Source organism: Zalophus californianus, chromosome 6, assembly GCF_009762305.2.
Source record: "Zalophus californianus isolate mZalCal1 chromosome 6, mZalCal1.pri.v2, whole genome shotgun sequence".
Lineage (NCBI taxonomy): Eukaryota > Metazoa > Chordata > Mammalia > Carnivora > Otariidae > Zalophus > Zalophus californianus.
Genome location: NC_045600.1, coordinates 75,638,039 through 75,664,757, shown reverse-complemented (window position 1 = coordinate 75,664,757; position 26,719 = coordinate 75,638,039). Strand labels below are relative to the sequence as shown.

At 39.1% G+C, this 26,719-nt stretch overlaps 1 protein-coding gene across 1 annotated transcript in view; it reads right to left on the bottom strand.

Moving 5' to 3' along the window:
- Positions 1–26,144, bottom strand: part of KATNBL1 (katanin regulatory subunit B1 like 1) — a 42,006-nt gene extending 15,862 nt beyond the window's left edge. The window contains exon 1 of the mRNA XM_027570890.2: positions 25,995–26,144. The gene's annotated coding sequence lies outside the window, so the exon portion shown is untranslated. The remainder of the gene's footprint in view (positions 1–25,994) is intronic.
- Positions 26,145–26,719: the final 575 nt, after the last annotated feature.

The window sequence follows — 26,719 nt, the reverse complement described above, 5'->3', positions numbered from 1 at the left end:
GGTATTCCAGGAAATTAGGCTCCTGTTCTCATTCCTTATTTGCAGCCAGTTAACAATAATATGGCATATTTTTTGCCAATGCACCATGTCAATCTCCCTATTTTCTATATCACTAGCCATATATTAAATTTAAATTTACAGGTTATGAAATCAGGTCTAATTAGTAAGTATCGACATCCAAATGTATGGAAGCCTAGTCTTAAAATCAAATCACTGGGTCAAATACAACTACAAGCAGCAGAGGAACAAAAATCAAACTATATATATATCTGATTTGTTTTATGCCTAATCCTTAAATTTTTCTTTCATTCTTGCAGTTAGCTCTCCAGAGCTTTCCTCTACCTTTGAAAAAACAATCCACAATTTTCTATTCCTTCAATTATATCCAAAGAGGGGGAAACAGATACTATTACTTCCTTTATATAACAGAATAAATTAGTGATTCCCCCACTTGCACTCACATTTCACATAGGAAGTTTTACTTCAGGCCATGACTGAACATAAGTTCCTCCCTCGTTCCTTTTTTAAATGTTTACTAAGCATTCACTATATGCCAGGCCCCAGCATTAATGTAGATGACAGACCAGAGATGCTCTTCTAAAGAATCGTTTGGGAAGCTTTTAGAAACTACATCTTTCTGGGCCCTAAATTCAGATTATAACTCAGCAGGTCTCTGGAGTGAAACCCAAAACAATTATATTTTTAAAAAGCTCCACAGCATTTCTGATGCACACTCTTAGGAGAAAATCTGCCTTAGAGAACTTTCCAAAAATATGCACAAACACATGAAAATTTGCAAATAATTTCAGGGTATTCTAAGATTTCTGGCCATTAATCCATCCAGCTGCACCCCTAGATTAAAAAACCTTTAGGATGAGACTTTTTTATAGTAATACAATAATACAATAAACACTCCAACAGAGGGGCAGTCATGTGAGTCAGCAAAGCTTTACTGAGCAGACTTAAAGGATAAATAGCACATTGAAAAAATAGCATGTGCAGAACTGAAAGGCATGAAGTAACATGGCTTGTTTAGCAATCTCTTAAGAAGATGCATGTGACTGGATCTTAGGCTCGAGGTGGGTTGTAGCAGAGTAAAAACTGAGGCTGGAGAGGTAGAAGCTGGATCATAAAGGATCTTTTGCACAAGGTAAGCTTTTCTTTCTTAAAGAAAGGGGGACTTTTATTAAAGATAATGGACTAAACTTAAGCAATTACTTCTACCCTTACCTGAAACCTCATTACAGTGATAGTAAAGGATTTTTAAAGGCATAAAACCCGTAAGGACAAAGAAGAAAAGATGAGTTGATGGCAATAACATTTTGGAAACTGCAAAGCAGAAGTGATAAATGACAGCAGATCTGAGAAAGCCAAGACCTAAATCAGCAATGAGGAAAGGTAAAAAGCAGAATCCCCAAAAGGCCCAGGACTTGGCAATATTGAGGATCTCAAGAAGTGGAGATAAATGTGGGCTTAAGAATAAGGAGAATGACTGAATATCCATTTAAGACACAATTAGCCCCTAGATCCCTTTCCCCATTCCAATAAAATTTTTTTGTATGGAAAATTTAAAACAGGAGTCCTTGGGATAGGAAACACCAGGCACGAATGAAGGAGAGGAGTATTTTCTAACAGGGGATCAAGGAAAGTTTACATACTAAATGTTGAGATCTAAGCTTCTTTCTACCATTTGCCTCATGGAAGCTTGAGGTCAGCCTTATACACTCCAGGAAGAGTACAGAAGATCCTTCTTTGGGAACTCTGATCAGTCCCAGAGGAAAACACACATACATACATACATACATACACACACACACACACACACACACACACACACATCTAAAAATACTGACATTAGTGATGGTCAGTCTCCCAAAGAACTGTTTTCCATCTTGATTATGGTGGTAGTTACCTGTCAAAACTAATATTACTATGCACAAAAAAGGGTGAATTTTTATATGTGAATTATATCTTAATAAGCCTGACTTTCAGAAATCCTTGAGAGATAAGAACAACTTGTATTTATGAAACACAAATGAGACAAAAAACAAAACAACAAAGATTTGGAAATTAAAAATAGAATATAATAAGATAGCAAAAAAAAAAAATCAGTAGAAAGCTGGAAGAGAAACTTGAGGGTGTCTCCTGAAACATAGAAAAAAAAAATAGGTTAAGATTGGCTTAGAGGAACCAATATCCAAATAAATGGAATTTCAGAAAGAGTACAGAGAAAACAAAGAAGAAATCAAATAAATAAATGAAAACTGTACAGGACTGAAGGACATGAATTTCCACATTGAAAGAGCACAGTGGGGGCACCTGGGTGGCATTTGCCTTTGGCTCAGGTCATGATCCCAGGGTTCTGATATCGAGCCCCACATCGGGCTCCCTGCTCGCGGGAGCCTGCTTCTCCCTCTCCTCCCCGCTCATTCTCTCCTGTTATCTCTCAAATAAATAAATAAAATCTTAAAAAAAAATAAACTGAAAAAGCACAATGAGGGTCACCATTGTGGAAGAAAATAGACCTAACAAGGCACATAATCGTCAAATTTCAGAGCACCAGAGAATCTGAAAACATATGAAACAAACAAATATCCCCTCCCAATGACTGATGGAACAGACAAATTCAACAAGGCTATGAGACAATACCAAGAGGATAAAATCAACATTGATAGAAAACTCCAACTAACAACAGAACACAGACATGCCACGATAGTGATACAAGTTAAAACCACAATGACGTACTATTTCACAACCACTAGAATGGCTATAATAAAAATGACATACAAATGCTGAGAAGGATGTGGAGAAACTGGAACCCTCACACATTACCATAGAAATGTAAAATGGCAGAGTGACTCTGAAAAAGTTTAGCAGTTTCTTGAAATGCTAAATGCTGATTTACCATATGACCCAGCAATTCCACCCCTACATATTTATTCATGAGAAATGAAAGTTTATGTTGACACAAAGACTTGTATGCAAATGTTGATAAAAATATTATTCAGAATAGCCAAAAAGTAGAAACAACCCAAATGTCTATCAGTTGGTGAATGGAAAAACAAAATGTGATATATCTGTTGGGAATACTACTCAACAACAAAAATGAACAAAATTTTAATAGATGTAACAATATGTACAAACATCACCCTAAGTGAAAGAAGCCAAACACAAAAGACAACATATTATGTAATTTCATTTATATGAAATGTCCATAAAAGTAAAGAGCATAGAGGGGCTCTTGGGTGGCTTAGTTAAGTATCTGACTTCAACTCGGGTCATGATCTCGGGGTCCTGGGATCAAGCCCCAAGTCAGGCTCTCCACTCAGGGAGTCTGCCTGTCTCTCTTCCTCTGCTCCTCCCCCTGCTCATGCTCTCTCTCGCAAATAAATAAATAACATCTTACAAAGAAAAAAAAGGAAAGAGCATAGAGACAGAAAGTAGATTAATGGTTGCCTAGGGCTGAGGGGGAAGTGAGAATAATTGCAAATGGACACAAGGTTTCTCTGGGGGTGATGGTGGTAATGGAATTTTCTAAAATTAGATTGTGGTTGATGACTGTACAATTCTGTATATTTTTAAAATCAGTAAACTGTACATTTAGAACAGGTGAATTTTATGGTATGTAAATTATATTTCAATAAAGCTTTAAAAAAGTAAATTACAAAACTGTAATTGGTAAAATCTCATTACAAAGGATTTTTACACTACAAATTCCATTTTGCTTTATATCTTATATATTTGGTAGCACCCTTCTTGGGCAGTAAGCATCTGACAGTGCTACTAAAATAGTCTAAAGCAACTGTTGAGGCTCCTAGGTGTTTCCACAGTGCTGTTTGATAATATACAAAGAGAATAATCTGAAATGGGATTAAGAGTGGTTGAAGACGATGATTATAGAAAGGATAATCTTTTAATGCAAAATAATTAAAGAATTAAACAGAATAAGAGCAAGGTCTGGGAGATACTGAGAAGAGACCAAAATACTCACTTGACATGTAATTGTTCTGAACGTTGACTACAACACGTATTTTCTTAAATAAAGATAAGACAAAAAAAAAAGATAAGACAGTGATTGCTACGGATATTTTCTTGAAAAGGTAGGAAAAAACTGGCTGGTAGAAGGAGCTGGAGGGTTGAATTCCCCTTATACAGTAGCCATCTCTTATCGGAAAGATGAAAAGGGATCTATTCATATAATCTACTACAATGGCTGCCAAATGAAGAGATTAAACAGCTCTAAGTGTTCACAGACTCCCTACCCACTCACAACAATGAGAAAAACTCATCATACAGGAATGAAACACGTCCAGACTTTTGTCTCTAATAACTTGTTACAGCTCAAGATCAAATTAAGCTTTCTTTTTATCTTAATATTTATAGTATATCAATTATTTACATTGCATTTAACTCTGCAATTTCACTAGGCAATTTCATTCCTCTTCTTAAAAAGCAAAGCATGTTTGTATAAAAAGAATTATAATAATATTCCTGGTATCAAGTATTCTCCAATTACCACCACAGACTCTCACAGAGGTCTTGTATTCCCCAAGAGTCTTGAGGTTGAAAACTGTACATAACCATTATTATGTAATAATAAAATACATAAATAATAAAGAGGTTTTAGAATTTAAAGCCTTAGCTTAACGTTTTTTTAGCCCAGGAGATCAAGTAACTTGCCCAAAGACACTAGGCTAGTTAGTGGCAGAGTGTAGGGCATAGAAGCCATGCTATTCTACCACAATTTTGTTTTCATTAATTCAATGCAACTGATTCCTAACCACGGTAGAGTCAACTTTCAATCCAGAATAGCTGAATAAAATGAGAGTACTAATTCTTCTAAGGAGAGGACAGGAGAGAGACAAGAACATAAAACTGTAAGGGAGTCCTACCTCCTATCCTTCCCTTACCCTATAAGGGTAACATTTTCTTCTCTCTTCTAAATCCCACTAGTGGATTTTTTTTTTTTTTAAGGCTGGACAGTATTCTATTTTATGTTATGTTAATCACCATACATTACATCATTAGTTTTTGATGTAGTGTTCATGATTCATTGTTTGCGTATTAACACCCACTGCTCCACGGAGAATGTGCCCTCTTTAATACCCATCACCAGGCTAACCCATCCCCCCACCCCCCTCCCCTCTAGAACCCTCAGTTTGTTTCTCAGAGTCCATAGTCTCTCATGGTTTGTCTCCCCCTCCGATTTCCCGCCCTTCATTTTTCCCTTCCTACTATCTTCTTGAACCCTCCTACACTTGTTGGTGGGAATGCAAGCTGGTGCAGCCACTCTGGAAAACAGTATGGAGGTTCCTCGAAAAGTTGAAAATAGAGCTACCATATGACCCAGCAATTGCACTACTGGGTATTTACCCCAAAGATACAAAGGTAGGGATCCGAAGGGGTACGTGCACCCCGATGTTTATAGCAGCAATGTCCACAATAGCCAAACTATGGAAAGAGCCAAGATGTCCATCGACAGATGAATGGATAAAGAAGATGTGGTATATATATATGTGTGTGTACACACACACACACACACATACACACAATGGAATATTATGCAGCCATCAAAAGGAATGAAATCTTGCAACGACGTGGATGGAACTGGAGGGTATTATGCTGAGTGAAAGAAGTCAATCAGAGAAAGACATGTATCATGATCTCACTGATATGAGGAATTCTTAATCTCAGGAAACAAACTGAGGGTTGCTGGAGTGGTGGGAGGTGGGAGGGATGGGGTGGCTGGGTGATAGACATTGGGGAAGGGTATGTGCTATGGTGACGACTAGTGGATTTTTAAGGCTTAAAGACAGACAAATCAGAGGTTTCCCCCATAAGGCAGCTGTCACACAAAAAAATGAATGGGAAGGATGAACATGGGTTTTTTTCTTTAAGAATTTCAATGAAGGGGAGAGGAACAGAAGGCACAGATGAGATTTTTCTGGTATAATCTTTAGAGCCTGCGGATATGGATCCCTCCACCTAAATTCAGCTACCAGACACTTAATAACTGCTTTGGTATCTGCAGCACTTATTTAAACATTTAACAGTGAAATTTGGATCAGGTTTTAAAAAACAAGGTGATAAAAATGGGAACTGAGAATGCTAAGGTTGATCCAAATGGGATCAGTGCTTACAATGAAATATTAAAAACATTATTTTCGGGGCACTGGTTGGCTCAGTCGTTAAGCGTCTGCCTTCGGCTCAGGTCATGATCCCAGGGTCCTGGGATCGAGCCCCGTATCGGGCTCCCTGCTCAGTGGGAAGCCTGCTTCTCCCTCTCCCACTCCCCCTGCTTGTGTTCCCTCTCTCACTATGTCTCTGTCAAAATAAATAAATAAAATCTTAAAAAAAAATAAGAACACTATTTTCAAAGAATGTTTTGTGAGTGGTTCAAAAAATAATGGCATTATAAATTATAGAGGTTAAAAAATAAATGGTTATTCAAAAGCTATCTAAACTATATATGTGTGTGTGTATTTATAATATACAATCAACGCATTCAAAAAGAGCTGTGTCAAAACATTAACATAAGTTATTTACTGCTAGTGGAATTACAAGTGATTTGTTCCCTTCATTTATAGGTTTCCCTATTTTCTACAATGAACATGAATTATTTTTCATAGTCTGAATACTTTAACTTAATGAGGTCACTCTCTTATAAAAAGCAGTTTCATAGGAAGGCTCTATTCTACCTTCTCCAAAATTAGGACAGCTCTATCTAATTTTCTCAGTTGTTGCCTTCTCACCTCATTTGGGACTTAGCTCTCCCCACCCCACTTCTATATCTTCAATTTCTCCCTTTGAACTGATTACTCTCCTTCTGCTTTCAAACATGCTCAGGTTTCCTCTATCAACTCCTATACTCTTTCTCTATTTCTCTTTCCTGCCAAACTTCTACAATGAGTGCTTTTTAGTTTCCATTTTCTCTTTAACCCTTTACAACCATGATTTTATTTTGTTCTCTCATCTGAAAAAAATTCCATCTTCAAGGTTACCTGAAGCTATAAGGGAGTTTTTATAACACTGATGATGCTCATATCAAGGTCAGCCAAGCCAACTCTAAAGACTTTGATCGTTCTTCATCACCATTTAGCTTTTTCATCACTTCACTGCACCCCAACACGTGTGCACATGCGCGCACACACACACACATATGTGCACACAGTATCTATTCATAGAACACAGCACCACAGTATCTTCAGTCTCCCTGTTCCCCTACTCCCTTTTGGTTCCTTTTCCTTCAACAACTCTTATCTCTACACTAAAATTGGAAAAACATGCTTTCAAGGCTTCAGCTATTTCTCTAGACAGTCTCTCCTCTAACTTCTATGTATTTGGCTTCCCGATCTGGCACTGGTAGTCCAAGTCAACACATCTAAAACTTCTTCAGTCTCTTCCAATGTCAAACCATCTAAATGCCCTTCCTAGCTACCACATTTTAAATTGCTGGTATCAAACTTCGCTCAACTAAAAACCTAGCAGTTATTTTGACTTCTTTCTTCTTCCAACTGATCACTGTCTTCTTGAATCTTTCTTCAAAATACTTCATGGATCCGTTCTGACCTTTTTTTTCCTTCACTGAATTATGCATAAACCAGGTTTGACCCAAGCAAATTGGGATATATGGTCATTCCATCTCGGTTGAAAGATTTACTTTCCTAGACCGATTTTTCTGTATTTTTTTCTATAAAAATTACCAACTACTAAGCAATAAAAAGGAGGAAGTTACTTACACACATGACAACATGAATATGCCTCAATCTCATTATGCAAAATGAGAAGTGAGAGTCCCAATGCTATATACTTTACAACTTCATTTTTATGACACTCTAGAAAAGGCAAAATTATAGGGAAAGAAAAACAACGTCTCCCAGAGTCTCGAGGAAGAAGCTGATCATAAAGGGCTCAGAGGGAACTTTTCATAGTGAGGGACATGTTCTATTTCTTGATTGTGGTAGTGACTATACACATACAACTTTGTGTATGTCAAAACTCACATCAGTGATGCCTCAATAACCTGACTTTAAAAAAATTGGGGTGTAGAGCACACATCATTCATGGCTTTTCATTAGGCTCCTTGGACACTCAACACTCACTTGACAGAAGTGAGAAATATGATTCCACTGGGCCCACATCCATTCTTCTCCTCCAGGAATTGTTCCAGATTTCAGTGTCGGAGGTTCCAGAAACATTCCTCAAAGCATCTGAACTATATGTATGTTCTGAGTTGTGATTACTAAGGCCCGCTCTTCTGGTTCTCTCTATGTTCCTACTCATCTATGTGGGCTGTCTGGCCCCGAGGATGGGAGATGCCCTCAGTGCCCTGTGTGTGCAATGATGAGGGGTGAGTGCTCTCACTTGGAGGCTAGTGGGAGTTAAAAGTTAACCTGCAAAGGCTTCCAGGCTCCTCCTGCTTCTCCCAAGTTCTCTGGAAAGCTTTTTGCTCCCTATGCAGTAGGTATCAAAACTCACTACCTGGGTGAAAAATTAAAGACTCATCCAACCTTAAAGTCTAGTGTAGCTAAAGGATTAGGTCAAACAGTCCCATGTTCAAATCCCCAGCTTTCCTGCTTAACTAGCTATGTGACCTTGAAAACAGCTGAGCTTCATTTTCCTCATCTGTAAAAGTGAAATTGTTTGTGTATTTACCCTACTTCCAAACGTAAAAGAAAAACTGCAGACAATAAAACGGGTTGTTTTTTGTTTTGTTTTTTTAATAAAGGAAGAACTAGGAGAAAGAGAATGGGGGGGTAAATAAGTTAATTACCTAGTTGTCAAAACTGATGAAGAGAATACTTTAACTGATTAAAGAGATTTCAAAGCAGTAGGGAAACTTTGGGGAGAGAAAGAGCACTGACACTGGAAGTTCACAGAAGGATCAAGAGTGTCAGTGAATGAGGAGAAGGCAAAGATTTTTTTTTTTTAAGACTTTATTTGTCAGAGAGAGAGAAAGAGAGCACAAGCAGGGGGAGAGGCAGACATAGGGAGAAGCAGGCTCTCCGCTGAGCAAGGAGTCCGATGCAGAGCTCGATCCCAGAACTCTGGGATCATGACCTGAGCCAAAGGCAGGCCCTTAATTGCCTGAGCCAACTAGGCGTCCCAGAAGATGGCAAAGATTTAAGAAATGAACCACATTAACACTTTCACAAGAAGAGGGGCGTGTGGGTGGCTCAGCCGTTAAGCGTCTGCCTTTGGCTCAGGTCATGATCCCGGGGTCCCAGAGATGGAGCCCTGCATCAGGCTTTCTGCTCAGTGGGAAGCCTGCTTCTCCCTCTCCCACTCCCCCTGCTTATGTCTCTGTCAAATAAATACATGAATAAAATCTTAAAAAAAAAAAAACTTTCACAAAAAGAAACAGGGAAAAGGCTAAAAACTCATTGTAAGCATCCTTAAACAGAGAAAGCATACTTTATAATAAGTCTCATTTGTTTTGCTATTAACACTTCCTGCCTTTCCTTATGTTTCATTTTTTTGGAAACAAAATGTTTCTTCTTTTATGGAAATAAAAGCATCCTTTTCCATTCCATCACAGTCTTTTTGACCATGACTGAATTCAAGTCTTCCTCTCTGAATCATTTCTTGATTCCTATCTTCAATGATCTCTTCCTTCACCACCTTTTTATGGTACTTAGTAAATTAACATCACATAATTTAGGACTTTAACGATCAACAAATAACTGAGGGCCTAAATGAAGACATGAGTGAGCACTGACAGATCCAGATGCGTCTCCTCTTGCCAATCAGACTGCAAAACTTCCCAGAGCAGGAACTGCATTTCACACCTCTAGATACACAATCTAAAAGGTAATCCAACAACCCTTAGTTAATTTAAATATATACAGACACAAAAATATATATGTATATAGTGTATATCCTTAGTGACCAACTGAATATCATCACAATCCAAGTACTAGTATTTAAAGTTCATTTTATAAACGATTAGAGGAAAGAAAGCACATGTATTCAACATGCATTTACTGAGCACCTACTATGTATCAAGAGATGAGTGAGTATGAAGCTCATGGCCTGGGGGTGGGGGGGAAGAAGGACAAGAACTTAAGAAAGTCAATAATTATAAAACAGTAAGTGCTAGAGAAGAGGAACAGATAGTACAGGTTGCTAAAAAAGCAGCAGCGAATCCAATTTGAGAGGCAGTCAAGTATCTAGAAATACATCTTATGTCACACCAGATCTGAGTCCTGAAGACAAACAGAAATTGTAAAAACGAAATAAAGGAAAGCTCTCTATTTAAGCAACCACAGTAAAAACTCTTACTCAAAAATCAGAATGTACTAGAGGTTTATCTCCATATTTTCAGTTCTTCTCCAGAAATGGTTGTTCAATTTGAGCATGAATACAAAGCCAAAACAGATACAGAAGCTGACGGGGAACTGTATAATGGATATATCATCCAAACCACTTATCAACTTTAGCATCACAAACAAGGAGACAATCAGACCTTACATGTCTCCTGATGTGATACAACAGGAAATACACTTCACAACACTATTAAATATTACTGCCAAAAAATCTAGCCTAAACATAATCAAGCTTCAACTGCCTGTTACCAACTACCAGTTTAAAAGAAATAGAAGTCAGAGAGGAACCTGTTAAGCACTACCATGGAGATATAATCAGAAAAATCCAGAAAACAGAAAATCTTGGGGACACAAAACTCAGTTTCCTCAACAAATATTTTACAAAAAAGAAAAAAGAAGAAGAGGAAGCTATATATTAAAAGACACTGCATTGACTGAATACAATGTGTGGACATTGCTTAAGATCCTGTATTTTAAAAGCTGTTAAAATGTATAATAATTAGGGAAATTTGAATATTGACTGGATATGTAATATTAAGGAATTATTAGTTTATAACCCTAAAGTATAACAAATGATAAACTGTACATATTTAAAGTGTACTTATATATACATGCATACACCCATTAAACCATTACCACAATCAATATTGGGAACCTATGCATCATCTTTTTAAGATTTTATTTATTTGATAGAGACAGGAGAAGCAGGGGGGAGCAGCAAGCAGCGGGAGAGGGAGAAGCAGGCTCCCTGTTGAGCAGGGAGCCCAATGTGGGGCTTGATCCCAGGACCCTGGGATCATGACCTGAGCCGAAGGCAGATGCTTAACCAATAGAGCCTCGCAGGTGTCCCATCCATCATCTTCAAAAATCTCCTGTGTCCCTTTATAATTCCTCCCCAACCACTTGATCTGCTTTCTGTCACTACAGTTTGGTTTGCATTTTCTACTACTTTATATAAAAAAAAATCATATAGTATATACTCTTTTTTGGAAGGGAGGTATAGTTTCTTTCACTCAACGTAATTATTTTGGGCATCATCCATGCTGTTACGTGTATATCAATAGTCCATTCCCTTTTACTGCAGAGCAGTACTCTATTGTGTGAATATATCAAAATTTGTTTATCCATTCATCTGCTGATAGATATTTGGGTGGCTTCCAGCTTTGGCTATTACTAATAAAGCTGCTATGAATAGTCCTGTACGAGTCTTAGCATGAACAGATACTTTCATTTCTCTTGGGTAAATACCTAGGAGTGCGATGGTGGTAGATATATGTTTAACTTTTTAAGAAAACTGCCGAACTTTGAAAAGTTGTACCATTTTACATTTCCATCAGCAGTGTATGACAGTAAGGAATCACTGTTAATTATTTCTAGTTGAATGGTATTATTATTACAACTTTTGTTTTTTTTAAAGAGTCTTCTAGAGATACATATACATACATCATACAGATGAAAAGAGATGATGTTTAGGATTTGCAGCGTAGGGGAAAATCAATGAAACAAGAAACACTGATAATGGCTGAAGCTGGGTAATTGGGATATTCATTATACCATCCACTCTCCATATGATTAAAAACTTTTATAAAAGAAAATAGATCAGATACTAAACTACCTCACTGAGCAAAGCTTATTTGTGGGCTAAATATACATATAGCAATGTTCTGCAATGACATAGTTTAAATGGCATGTCCTTGCTCTTTGGGTTAGAGATTGTATTCCCCTTAATGACTGTAGCTGCAGTCAACTTTGATCTCAACAAGAGTCGTGGGGGACAAAAAACATGTGGGCAGGAAGTCTATGGTCCTGTCCCTCCCTAACTCCATATCCCTGGATTTGGAGGCAGAAGGAAGTGTTGCATAAAAGGAAAAAAAATCAGAAATAAACATGGATAGGGGCGCCTGGGTGGCTCAGTCGGTTACAAGGGCCTGCCTTCAGCTCATGATCTCAAGGTCCTGGGATCAAGTCCCGCATCGGGCTCCTTGCTCAATGGGGAGTCTGCTTCTCCTTCTACCTGCCGCTCCCCCTGCTTGTGCTCTCTGACAAAATCTTAAAAAAATAAATAAAAGAAATAAACATGGATAAAAATTATCTCTCTTATGTTAGAATACCCTAACAAACACCGAATGGTTCCACAGAGATGAACCATACAGCTGGGGAATAGCAGAGAAACTTTTTTACTTTATGCTCCCTTTATACAAAACTTTGCCTTTCATACAAGTATTACTTACTTTAAAAAAAAGTCAAATTTTTTTTTAAATAAAAAATCACTAGTAATTCAACCACCAATACTATTCTGGTGCTTCTCTCATGCAGTTTAGTGTTGTTTTTTTTTTAAAGATTTTATATATGTATTTGAGAGAGAGAGAGAGAGAAAGCACAAGCAGGGGGAGCTGCAGAGGGAGAGGGAGAAGCAGGCTTCCCACTGAGCAGGGAGCCCGATGTGGGGCTTGATCCCAGGACCCTGGGATCACAACCTGAGCCAAAGGCAGATGTTTAACCGGCTGAGCCACCCAGGCACCCCATCATGCAGTTTAGTTTTATAGGCTGCATTTTGTCATTAACATGTTTTCCTACATATTAATAAGTCTTTTTGAAAATGATTTAAATGACTATATACTATTTTATCATATATTATTTTTATTTTTGCTATTTCAGAAAATACTTTGATGGACATATATATTTGTACAAAATTATTTCCTCTAGATAAGTTCATGACTGGGTCAAAAAATATGATTATTGAGCTCTTCAAATATATGATAGAAGCCCTTTCACATAATGTGACTGGAAGTGGTGATTTTTAGTCAAAAAACCATTTAAAATGAGGATTAATTTAAAACAGAGAGTGATGTACACATGTACCTTAAAATAATGCATATGCATCATCTATGATTTCTAATTTGGGTTTCTTTCAAGTGGCCCAAGAACTAATGCCACTCACAAAGCAGGATCAGTACAAAATTCTAAATGGTTATGGTTTTACTTCACTTATCTTTAGCTTTGTAAGCTACACCCAAGTTGATAACCAAGTTTTTGAGTCACTTGCCTTCATCTAGTATATCTAACGCATTCCAATTAGTTTTCATGGAAACAATGCTATTATTTTTTTTTTAAGATTTTATTTATTGGGGCACCTGGATGGCTCAGTCATTAGGCGTCTGCCTTTGGCTCAGTTCGTGATCCCAGGGTGCTGGGATCGAGCCCCGCATCGGGCTCCCTACTCAGCAGGAAGCCTGCTTCCCCCTCTCCCACTCCCCCTGCTTGTGTTCCCTCTCTCACTGTGTCTCTCTCTGTCAAATAAATTAAAAAAAAAAGATTTTATTTATTTACTTGAGAGAGAATGAGAGCAACAGCATGGGGGGGGTGGCAGAGGGAGGTGCAGGTTCCCTGCTGAGCAGGGAGCCTGATACATTCAGGTTTCGATCCCAGGACCCTGTGACCATGACCTGAGCAGAAGGCAAATGCTTAACCGAGTGAGCCACCCAGGCGCCCCAAAACAATGCTTTTAAACTTCTATTTTAAACTGCCACATTTACTAAACTGGGCAACTACATAAGCCTGGCAAATGGGCAGATGGACAGCAGCCCTCCAATCCACGCTCCTGCTGACAGAGGTGGGCAATGACCACTAATCGGCACCCTTGATAGAAGATTCTGTATTATGAATTTTTTAAAAGATTTTATTTATTTATTTGAGAGAGAGAGAGAATGAGAGATAGAAAGCACGAGAGGGAAGAGGGTCAGAGGGAGCAGACTCCCTGCTGAGCAGGGAGCGTGATGCAGGACTCGATCCTGGGACTCCAGGATCATGACCTGAGCCGAAGGCAGTCGCTTAACCAACTGAGCCACCCAGGCGCCCTTTGTATTATGAATTTTTAACTGAAAATTTGACAGACAATAAATAAGATTATATTTTAGTTTGAATCTGAAAGTAATATGAAGTTGTACTTTTCTTAGGTGATTGAACTGAAAGGACATGGCTGTATGTTGTTAACAGGGTGACATAAGTCCTAGAGTCAGATTCCCTGGGTTTGAGTCCTGCTTTAACACTATGTATTGTAGGCAAATTACTTAACCTCCTATTTTCAGAGTAGTGTTGTGAAGATTAAATAAAATAATCCAACTGCCACAATGTCTGGCACATGGTTAATCAATCTGTAAATGTTAGCTGTCGTTAAGTTATACATAAACATCACTGATGAAGTTGCCTTTAGTGTTAAGAAACATGCTTTGTGGTGTCAGCAAATTTTAATACCAGTTTCCTACATGTGTTATATGTTTCTGTGTATGTGTACATGTAGCACAGGAAAAAAATAAAAAAGAGACTGAAAGGACAAAAGTTCTTTCTAAAGAGTGGTATCACGGTAGAATCTTTTTCCTGTTTATTTTTCTACAGTTTTAAGATTGTATCATTTTCTTCAGCTTATTTTTCTGTATCAATTTTCTACAGTAAAAAAAATTGCATTTTAAATAAAATAATTTTCTTTTTAGCATAAGACATTAAATGATAAATTCAAGTTTCTTAGGCCTCAAAACACGTAAATTCTCAAGTTATGTAAAGGAACACAAAAGAATTGTAAAATTATAAAACGCAGCGACTTGAATCACTTCAATGTAGAATTTTGATGTTATATACTGCTACATCATGGCAACTAGTAGTTTCCCGCCTCATTTCTGCTCATACCCTTAAGCCTCCCAACTTTTCCTATTGCAAAATTCTCATCGTACCATGTTTATAGTGGGAGAAACACAGAGAAGCCACTGTAATACAATGTTAAGTGCGGCAATATCCCTGATGATTTATCAAATAGTTTAGGGGGAAAAATTGCTCCTTGAGTTAAATTATGAAATAGAAGAGAGTGGCTTAACGATATTTAAAGCGTCATTTTAGGGGCGCCCTAGGTGACTCAGCTGGTTAAGCATCTGCCTTTGGCTCAGGTCATGATCCCAGAGTCCTGGGATGGAGTCCAGCATCAGGCTTCCTGCTCCGTGGGGAGCCTACCTCTCCCAGTCTCCCTCTGCCTGCCTCCCCCTGCCTGCCACACTCCCCCTGCTTGTGTGCACATGGGCGCTCTGTCAAACAAATAAATCTAAAAAAAAAAAAAAGTCATTTTACAGAGTAACAACAGCTTTTAGTCCAGTAGGACTCACCCAGTGTTCTCAATGAGGGTATCACTAAATTTTAATCAAGGTGGTAAATTTATTTTCATAACTATAACAAAGATGATCAAAACAAATGTTGGGCTGAACAGAGTATGTGACCTAGTGCAGAACAGTTAAAATTTATCATAACGACTAAAAAAGATACTTTAATATCAAGCCATATTAAAAAAATAATTCCATGATTTCCTAAAGGTGACATTCTTTTCTTAGGTATATTTGGACAAGGGGGCAGTGGCTTACAAAGACTGCAACACTGTACTCAAAAAGTGACAAAGTGAATGGCATTGTTAATGTGCTATTTTTTTTTTTAAAGATTTTATTTGTTTATTTGTCAGAGAGAGAGAGAGAAACAGCAAGCACAAGCAGGGAGAGAAGCAAGCAGAGGGAGAAGCAGGCTCCCTACTAAGCAAGGACCCTGGGATCATGACCTGAGCCAAAGGCAGACGATTAACGGACTGAGCCACCCAGGCGCCCCTAATGTGCTGTTTATAAACTAAATGAAACACTAATATCTTGGTAGAAAAACGATACATTCTGTTGACATGTTTGGAGCCTTTTAATCCTGTCTAGATACGAATCTGATTGAGGGTTAACATTTTGAAAGAATATCTCAGTTACGGGGCGCCTGGGTGGCTCAGTTGGTTAAACGACTGCCTTCAGCTCAGGTCATAATCTCAGGGTCCTGGGATCGAGCCCCGCATCAGGCTCCCTGCTCGGCAGGAAGCCTGCTTCTCCCTTTCCCACTCCCCCTGTTTGTGTTCCCTCTCTCAATGTCTCTGTCTGTGTCAAATAAATAAATAAAATCTTAAAAAAAAAAGAATATCTCAGTTACATGGGTCATGGCTTGGTGGGCAGGAGGTGAATAACAACAGAGAAGAAGAAAAAGAAGCACAGAAACAAGTATAAGCAGTGCTTATTCATGCAGCCTCCAGGGAAATGGTGCCCCATCAAATTCCTGGATGTCTAATGCACTTGCTCGGTTTATTCCTATTTGAGGAAATGGATTTACCAAGTTATCAGAGCCTGATATTATTACTCAAATCATAAAATTAAGTACCCTTATTCTGATTCCATGTTCAGAATGACTCAAAGCCCCTGAAACTTGAAATAAACCACAAGGGTTTTTTATTTGCTGATTCATCACATCTTCTATTAATTCAGTCCACCATGCACGGAAGGCTGGTTTGAGAAATAATATCATATTCAGGAAGGCAGATCAAGCATGAAAATACAGATTTTTGGAGATTCAATGGGTACAAGAATAATACATCATTTCAATCAATTAGACCAAAATGAATTCCAACTCTCTTATGACTGAATTACCCTGAAATGAAAATTATAAAACTGATGCTATGTGGGAATTACCATTCCCATCACCTCTTCCTTATTTTAAATAATTAAGTCCACTGAGTATACTACATTAAGGAACTGGTATTAATAATGGGAAAAAAAAGTCAGCTGAATTCTGAGAACTAGGTGGCTGCTTATCATCACATTTACCAGTAATTGTGGAGCTACAGACTTAATTTTTTCAATGCCTTACACTGGAAAGTGTGCAGGGCAGGGGTAGGTGCAGAAAAGTATGTTACAACTTACGTACAAACAAAATGTGTATGTGAGTGATTGCCTGTATATCTCTGAAAGGTTAAAGAAGAAACTGGGGACAAAAGTCACTTCTAAAGAGAGGATAAGTGTGGCTGGGGGATGAGATGAGAGGGAGACTTTTCCCTTTTGGACTTTCTGAATTTTGTATCAAATGCAAGTATTATTTTTTAACTAAATTAAAATGTATTGATAGTAGGGCACCTGGCTGGCTCAGTCGGTAAGAGTGTGTGATTCTTGATCTCCGGGTTGTGAGTTCGAGCCCCAAGTTGAGTGCAGACATTACTTAAAAATAAAATCTTTATTCCCCCTCCTCCCCCCGCAACAGGCTCTTAACTACAGAGAACAAGCTGAGGGCCCCTGGAGGGGAGGTGGGTGGGGGATGGGTTAAATGGGTGATGGGTATTAAGGAGGACACTTGTGATGAGCACTGAGTGCTATAAGTGATGAATCACTAAATTCTACACCTAAAACTAATATTAAATTGTATGTTAACTGGAATTTAAATAAAAACATGAAAAAAGAAAATATTTTTTAAAAAAATAATAAAATGTATTGATAGTATAATATACATCTCTTCTTAAATGGCTAAACACCTGAATCTTTAGGAAGACTTAGAGTTTCTAAAGCCAAGTAGATGATTATCTTAGCATGTTTTGGTGAATATCTCTTATTCTCCCTGTTAGAATATTCCAGTATTTTTCTGGAAATATTCATAGGGAAGAAAAATAATCCTTTCTGTCTTCTTAAACTCAGAAATGTATATAAATATATACATACATAAGACAACATCACCTTAAGGATCCTTTCTGACCCCTTGTTTAGCTACTAAAGGTATTTCTGATGCTTTCAAGATAAATAAGACTCTATGTATGAAAGGATATTCCAGTAAGATATACAACTCCAAAAAAGACAAATTAATATAAACTAATTTTAATATTCTATCTTCATGATTTGGACTGAGGTTACCAATCTATAACACCTGTGCCTAATTTTGAAGTCAATGGTGCGGGTGGGGAGTATACCTTAAAAGGGTAGATTGCCCTTTGAGAATTCAACAACAAAAGATGATGCTAGGGTCCTTTTATAACAATAGTTCTTAATCCTTCTTACACTCCAACACTTACAAGGATTACCACATATCCCTATCCATTACAGTGGTTTGTTACCATTATGTCCCCTGGGCTGAAATCAGAATATATACTGAAATTTGAAAATGCCCCCTTCTCTTAGGGAACACCCTTTTCCAGCATAGGAATCACACACTGCCTTAATAAGGTATAATGACACCCAGGTCTAAAACTTAACTGTAACCAAATTTAACATATTAACCTCATTTAAAAAAAAATCGCCCCTCTCAATGTTTCCCCTCAACTTTGAACTCATATCACCAACTGCCTGTGAGTAGCACCACGTGGATGTCAGTTCCACAGTCAACAATTCTTGAACTTAACATATTGAAAATAGAACCCTTAATATCCATCCTTTCAAATCTGATCCTCTCAACTGTTCCTAATTCAGTAAATAGAACCATAATCCTCCCAGTTGCTGAAAGCCCCAAAGGATTCATTCTTATTTTCTCTTTTCATAAATTCCCTATCTCCAATCCGTTGATTCTGCCTTTTTAACATATTCCCAAACTTCATTTCTCTCCAATTCTGATACCACCATCCTAGACCAAACTACCATCATTTCTCCCTTGGACTGTATTGGTTTCCTCCTAAATCCTCTAGCCACTGGACTTCTACCCTTGAATACACCAAGTTTATTTCCATTTTGTGGCCAAACCATTCCTTCTGCTTAAAGCATTCCTCCCATATACTCCCAGGGCTACTACTTCTCAGCTCAGATGTTACCCACCCAAGAGCATTTCCCTGACCACCCAATCAAGAATAACCCCAACCTCACCTCCATTCTCTATACCAGCACCTTGAACTTTTTTTTCCCCACCAGAGCAATTATCAGTATCTGAAATTAGCTTGCTTATTTGCTAATTGTTCATGTCCTCCTAACTAGACTGTGAGCTCCATGACAGCAGGAATCATGTTCACTGTATCTAGAAAAGTGCTTGGCACATAGTGGGTGCTTAATAAACAGTTGATGAACAAAGGAACCTATCTAAAGAAAGACAATGTCAACCATGAAAGATAATGGTCAGCTGGAGTGAGGCATCACAAAGTATTATTGAAAAATGTCAACGGGAGAGTGCCTGTGGTTAACATTAAAACTGTGCCATGATATTCCAATTCTCCTTTCAGATACATGGTAAGTTTATATTTGCCCATCATCTTGAAGTTAGGTATGGTCATGAGTTGCTCTTGCCAATGAAATATAAACAGAAACCTTTGAGAGCCACTTTGTGTGACTGACTCCTATCACCATCACTCTACTGTGGCAACTAGCAACAGGACAGAGATTAAGGTTCCATCTGTCCACATTCCTTAGCAAGGATAACATAGAGCTGAGCCCCCAGATAACTCACATGTAAGATGAATCAAGGAGAAATAAACCTTAGTTATTTGAAGCCACTGAGATTTGGGGGTTGTTACTGTAAAATAACACAGGCCATCCAGAGTGATAAACCATCCTAACAATGTTGTGGGCACATAATAATGTAGTCAGTCTCACTAAGTAGTCAAGTGATGCCACTAAGTATACACAAGTAATTTCCTTATGGTTATTATTCAGTTTCCAAATAGGTCTACCAACAAGAAGAGAAAAAACTGTTTACATGGAGTTTATGAATTCTTGTCCCTGATGCTATTTTTCAATAAGTATTTCCCAAATAATGAATGCCACCCTATACAGGCATACCTACTAGCCTTTCCTTACCTGGAAACAGGTGAGAATAACTGTGCTTGTTTATTATCTACACCAACTATTCAATAATTAAATAGTTACTGAGTTCAGGTCATTGTGGAGGAAACAGACTAGAAAAGTAGACTGGATAAAAAGTACAAGTCCCTGGATACTGGGTCAGGAACATGGACTTTAATTTTATAGACAAAATACACTTACTGAGAAGCTTCGTATAGGAATCGTATGATTAAAAACTATTCTTGGGGCACCTGGCTGGCTGTCGGTAAAGCAGGAGGCTCTTGAACCCAGGGTCATGAGTTTGAGCCTCACAATGGGTACAGAGATTACTTAAACTTCTCTTAATTTTTAAAAAACTATTCTTGAAGATTATTTTATTTTACTTTATTTTCTTAAGATTTTATTTATTTATTTGACAGAAAAAGAGATAGCGAGAGAGGGAACACAAGCAGGGGGAGTAGGAGAGGGAGAAGCAGGCTTCCCGCTGAGCAGGGAGCCTGACGCCGGGCTCGATCCGAGGACCCTGGGATCATGTCCTGAGCCGAAGGCAGATGCTTAACGACTGAGCCACCCAGGCGCCCCAAGATTATTTTATATGGCAGTTGTAGAAATAGGATGATTGGAATAGGAATGCCAAGAGTACTAATATCCAACAGCTGTGCCATGAATCCTCCACAGACGAAAGGCCTAATTTTAATCAATCTATATGATTTATTTTGGTTACAACACTAAACATACTGTTAATGATGGTACTAAGTGGTATAGCAAATAAGCAAGGCCTAAGTTGTTGGGTTTTTTAAAGATTTTATTTACTAAAAAAAAATCACTGGCAGGAAAAAGATTTTACTTATTTGAGAGTGCATGAGCAAAGATTTTATTTATTTGAGAGAGAAAGAGAGAGTGCATGAGCAGGGGGAGGGGCAGAGGGAGAGGGAGAAGTACACTCCCTGATGAGCAGAGAGCCCAGATGTGGCTCAATCCTGGGACTCTGGGACCATGACCTGAGATGAAGGCAGATGCTTAATGGACTGAGCCACCCCGGTGCCCCAGCAAGGCCTAAGTTTTTGCAAATAAAAGGCACACTCAAAAGTCAAAGTTGCACTAAAGTAAGATCTGGTAATGGACAAAACTGTACTCTGAACATGAGGGGCAATCAGGTCAGTAATTACTACAGAGTTCTGAAAGGCAACCAAGTGAACAATAGATGCTTTACTATCAGTTAGAGGTATTTTTGTATTATAGGAATGCCTGGGTGGTAATCAAGTTGGTTTGTATTTTGAGTTCTTTCAAGAAACTCAGAGCATCTGTGCAGTACTCCAACAAGCTTGTTTCTTCCTCAACAACAATCCATTCCTTTCGTTCAACAAATATTAAGTACATGTTACAGGCTAATTACCATTCTTGGCACTGAGAAAACACGAGTGAACAAAGCAATGATCCCTGCCCTCCTGGAGCTTTATGCTAGTGGCACTTAAATTCCATTCTAAAATTTCTCCCCCAATCCTATTATATGGGAGTAGCTTTTACAAATGCCTGTGGCAGATATCTGATTAATGAACACTAAGATGTGAAAGACTAATAGTCTCACCAGAGATAATTACCCTTGAAAAGTAAATACTTCACAGATTCAGACTCTTAGAACTGGGAAGCACCTCGGAGATAATTTCAATTTACAAATTAGATTAAGGGATCTGCCCAAGAACACTCAGTCACCAGTAGGAGAGCAAAGCCTAGAACTGTGACTTCCAATTAGTGCCTTTTCCATATAACACCAAGCTGCCTGTTTTAAGATTACACTAGTGAGAAGAAGAGATGCTAGAATGGGCATTCATGATTCATACATAGGTGATACGTTCCTGGATGACTGTTCAAGGCAAAAAGAATTTCAGGCAGCGTGTAAACTGGAGAGGGGGTTATAGGGGAAGCAAACTGGGGGTACCTTTCACAAGACTCTTTCTCCCATCTCTACCCACATCATGTCCCCAAAACAAAGACAGTAAATACAAAACTTCTCCAAAGTTAATGCATATTAGAGGAGATACTTGGACATGAGCACGAAGTAGTAAACACAGCATTTGAATCTAACAATGTCAAACTGTACCTTATCCAAGTTGTATGTTCCCAGTAAAGGTACCATTTGTATTAAGTTTAAGGTTTTTTTTTTTTAATTACTTTCCTAAAAACATTTACCAGAAAGCACCAAATTAACTGATATGGGTCATGGGTATGATGATTGATAAAATAGTAATGTAATATTGATGAGGGTGATGTTATGAGGCACTAGGCAAGCATTTTTAAGGATAATGCCTCTTCCTCCACAAAACAGTATACTCATCTCTTGCTTAAAAACTGTACCAATCTATACATTTGAAAAACCCAAACTCGTCCTTTAATCTCTCAAAGATTCATGAACCAACCTGAGACTTACTTAGTATTCTAATAGAAACTGCATTTTAAAAAACTTTCCAAGAGGGAAAAGACTTGCTAAGAATTGAAAAATAAGCTTTGTACTAAAAAAACCAAAACAAAAACAAAGAAAAATTTTAAGAGTTCTACGAAGAAAAAAAGTTTTAGGAAGAATGTAAACTGACAGGCAGCAAGGGTCCTCATTAAAATCTCATTATGGGTGTCTGTGATGGCAGTTTCTATATCTAAGATGAAAATTATTATGAGAAACCCCCCTCAAAAAAATTATTATGAGACTTCCAATTTATTTCAGTAGCTCTGCCATTTTTTTTAGCTTCCAAGGTTTAAAACACTGAAGATTCCACAGACTTTTGCCCCTATTATTTTCTATAGTTAATCAGTCACCATATTTTATTTCTTCCTTCAAAATGTCTCTTTTGAATATAAGCAAAATTCCCAATTTCAAAAGAACACACACACAACAAAGACTGTGACTATTAAAAAGAGCATTTTTCAAGCAATGGCAAATACTCACGACATGCTGAGTCAAAAAAAAAAAAGGCAGAACAATAAAAACCCACAGGGAGAAAAATGTATAATCCTAGTTTTATAGAGAGGAAAATAATCATCAGCATAAAAAATTTTTGAAATAGGGATGCCTGGGTGGCTCAGTCAGTTAAGCGTCTGCCTTTGGCTCAGGTCATGATCCCAGGGTCCTGGGATTGAGTCCCATAGCTCCCTGCTCAGTGGGGAGCCCGCTTCTCCCTCTGCCTGCCCTCCCCCTGCTTGTGCACTTTCTCTCTCTGACAAATAAATAAAATCTTTAAAAAAAATTTTTTTTCTTTTTTAAAAACACCATATGAAAATGTTAACAGTTGTTCTTTTTGCTGGGGGGAGGGGCGGTGGGAGGTTCTAAGTGCTTTTAATTTTTTTTTCCACACTCTCTACATTTCCAAAATTTCCTACAATGAACATGCATTATTTTCAGTGAAGAGTCATTATTTTCAAACTCAGAAAAAAATGTCATTTAAATAATTGTCTCATTTTACCACTACATGTCATTCTCACTGCCCTCATCCTATTTCCTTACAGCCTCCCCTCCTCCCTGGACTCCAACAACAGCCTCCTTCTTTAGGTCTCTGAGCCAGCTTCCCCTAGCTTTAATATTACTTGTACTCATGCTCCTAACATTCATCATTCATACTTATATAAAGCACATGGAAGCAGAGGCTGGCCATATAAACAATAAGCTCACAACAGGGTTTCTCACCCTCAATACCACCGACATTTGGGGTAATTATTTCTTATGGAGGGGCTGTCTTATTGCAAGATGTTTAGCAGCAGCGTTCCTGGCCTCTATCCAGCAGATGCTAGCAGCACCTCCCCCAATTCTAGTCATGACACTGCCAAATGTCCCGAGGGACAAAAACTGTCCCCAGTTGAGAGCCACTGATTTAAAAGTTTTAAACTTTCAAAATCATCTGTGTATATACATATATGTCAAGCCTAAACTTCTTTCCCATGTGTGTCTTATACAATTATACTTATTCTCAGTCTTGCCCACATAATCTCCTGTTTCTCAAAAGGAACTTTCCAAATAGATCAGGTCCACGGTTTCCTAGAAAAATAATTTCATTCTCACTTTCAAGTCTTTGACACACTGTTTCCTCACTAAAATTCCTCATTCACACTTCTATTCAATGCCCTACACCTATCCTTTAGTAGCTGGGTCTTTGCAGAAGCATTACCGTTCAGCCTAGTTCAGTTCACCATACACCGTCTGCACTAAACAACAGTATTTTATATTGTTGCTGTTAATCTCATATCCCAAACTAAGGTTTGTTGCCCTGGCACATTTCTTTTGTATAAACAATTGCACCTAACACTGCTGGGCATAGAGACAATCAAAAGCTGATAACTGATGAATGAAATTTAAATGCTCTGCTGTAAATCACTATAAACTGATTTCTTATGAAATGATTTTGCTTATTTCTTGTCATGGAGCTGTAAGTATAATCATTCCAAGTACAGAGTAACCAGGGGCGCCTGGATGGCTCAGTCGCTAAGCGTCTGCCTTCGGCTCAGGTCATGATCCCAGGGTCCTGGGATCGAGCCCCCCATCGGGCTCCCTGCTCAGCGGGAAGCCTGCTTCTCCCTTTCCCACTCCCCCTGCTTGTGTTCCTGCTCTCGCTCTGTCAAATAAATAAATAAAATCTTAAAAAAAAAAAAAACAAACACAGAGTAACCACTCAATGGTATTTCAAAACAAAAATATATAATGGTATATTTTAAGGAATATATAGGTTTCAAACTGTTCTCTACACTGTCAGGAATGATATAAAGTAATTAAAATTATAAACTACAACACAAACATGAACTTTATGAACTCCATTTATCTTAAAATATCCAGCGGAATTTTTGCTCAGTGCACAAAATTTAAGGATGGTCAACAAGAGCAGAGAACTCAGTTGAATAGTGTGTGAGTGTATATATATATATACACGAACACACTTCACATATATCCCCAGTTGAGAAAAATAAATGAAAGAGCTTTGTAAAGTAAAAAGAGTCACGATATAAAGGATGCAGTTAAAGAAGCATAGTTAAAAGCATGAAGCCTGCCTGCTTGGGTCCCAAATATATTAGCTGCGTGTCCTTGTACAAGTTACTCAACTTCTGTGTCTCAGTTTCCTCCTTGTCAAAAAGGGGATAATAATAGTATCCGTCCCAAAGTATAGAGCTCTCAAACTGTGCTTAGCATATAGAACACCTCCCCAAAATATTTACATTATTACAATGCTAGTTATTAGCCAAGTAAAAGCCTCAATGTATAAAGTTCTGATTCAAGTCTGAAGCAGGTTCAAACAAAACAGAATAAACTACTGACACAAGTTTAAGCTATTATTAGGTGGTCTAGGTTCTCAGAAATTTTTGCTAGTGCTAAACTATCACACAACTAATTTTTGTCAGTTTTTTTTCTTTTAATCTGCAAAGGAACTGACATAGACACCTCTGTTTTCAAGGAACTTTACAAGCCACAAGAAAACAATTGAACTCTTTGTTATCTCCATATTTAAAAGCGTGGTAAAAGCCTAGGTACTGTTACAGAACAACTTTTCAGAAAATACAATGAGATTTTTAAAGTTGCAATCAGCAATTCTTACGCAGTTATGTCAAGCTTTTGTCCAGCTAAACAAAAGCTTATCTGTCAGGGAACCACGGACCCGTCAGAAAATAAGGAAATACCAAGGCCCGGCCTAGGCGGCTCGGGAAAACAGGTCCTCAAAGAGACCGCCGCAGACTCGTTCCGTCCTTCCCCCTCCCCGGCGTGCTGCAGTCGGCCCCACCCGCAGATAAATTAAGTGACAGCTGGCCGCGTCCACGCCTCTCCCCGCTCGGGCCCCTTGGCGCCCCCCCCACCCCGCCCCTGGCGCCCCCCACCCCGCCCCGCGGCGGCCTCCAGCGCCCGCCGCCCGGATGCTCCTCGCCGCGGCGGGGCAGGGGCTCCCGCCCGGAGACCGCGGCCTCACCGCCCCGCCCCCGACCCCGCAGCCGGCTCGGCGGAGCGGAGGCCGCCGCGGGGCCTCAGGTGGGCCCAGGGCGCGTCCGGGCGCGAGGAGACGCGCGGCCTCCGCAGGGCAGCTGCGGACGCCGGGCTCACGGAGGCCCGGCGGTCACTTACCGGCGCCTCATGGTACCGCGGCGCCTCAACCCAGCCCCGGGACTAACCAACTACGCCCGGCAGCCCAGGACGTCCCTCGGCTCCCGGGCCGAGCCCCACTCTGAGCCATTCAAACGCGGCCACGCGCGCAGCCCGCCGGGATAGCTTCCCCGGGGCGGTCTGGCCGGCTCCGCCCAACGCTGGCTCCGCCCTCCTCGGGTCGCGCAGGACCGGAGAGAGGGGGAAGAGGACGTGTGGCCATCACGCCCCCTGGTGGCCACGGGCCCGCACGGTAGTCTTGCAATGGGGCGGCAAGTAATAAGGCTGTAGGAACTGAGGGTCATCAAAGAATGACCCTGAGCTAGTGACAGTCTGGTGAGGGAGACCATGCCTTAAGTGTTGTCCCAGGAGATGAAACTATCTGCTATAAGTGCACGGAAAGGTGCACGGAGAGATGTATTCATTCACTCCCATTTAAATGCACTAAGGTGAAGCACTTAAAAGCATGGTCCCTGGAGCTACCTGATCTTGAGCAAGTCACATAAATTCCTGTGTGTTTTGGTTTGCCCATCTGTAAAATGGGGATTATAATGGTATCTGCCTTACAGCTGTGAGGATTAAATGAATTCATACATATAAAATACTTAGAGGGATGTGTCTGGCATATGGTAAGCACTATACCATTGTTAGCTATTATGTTTCCATTCCTAATATGTGTCAGACTCTGTGTTAGACTCTTAAGAACA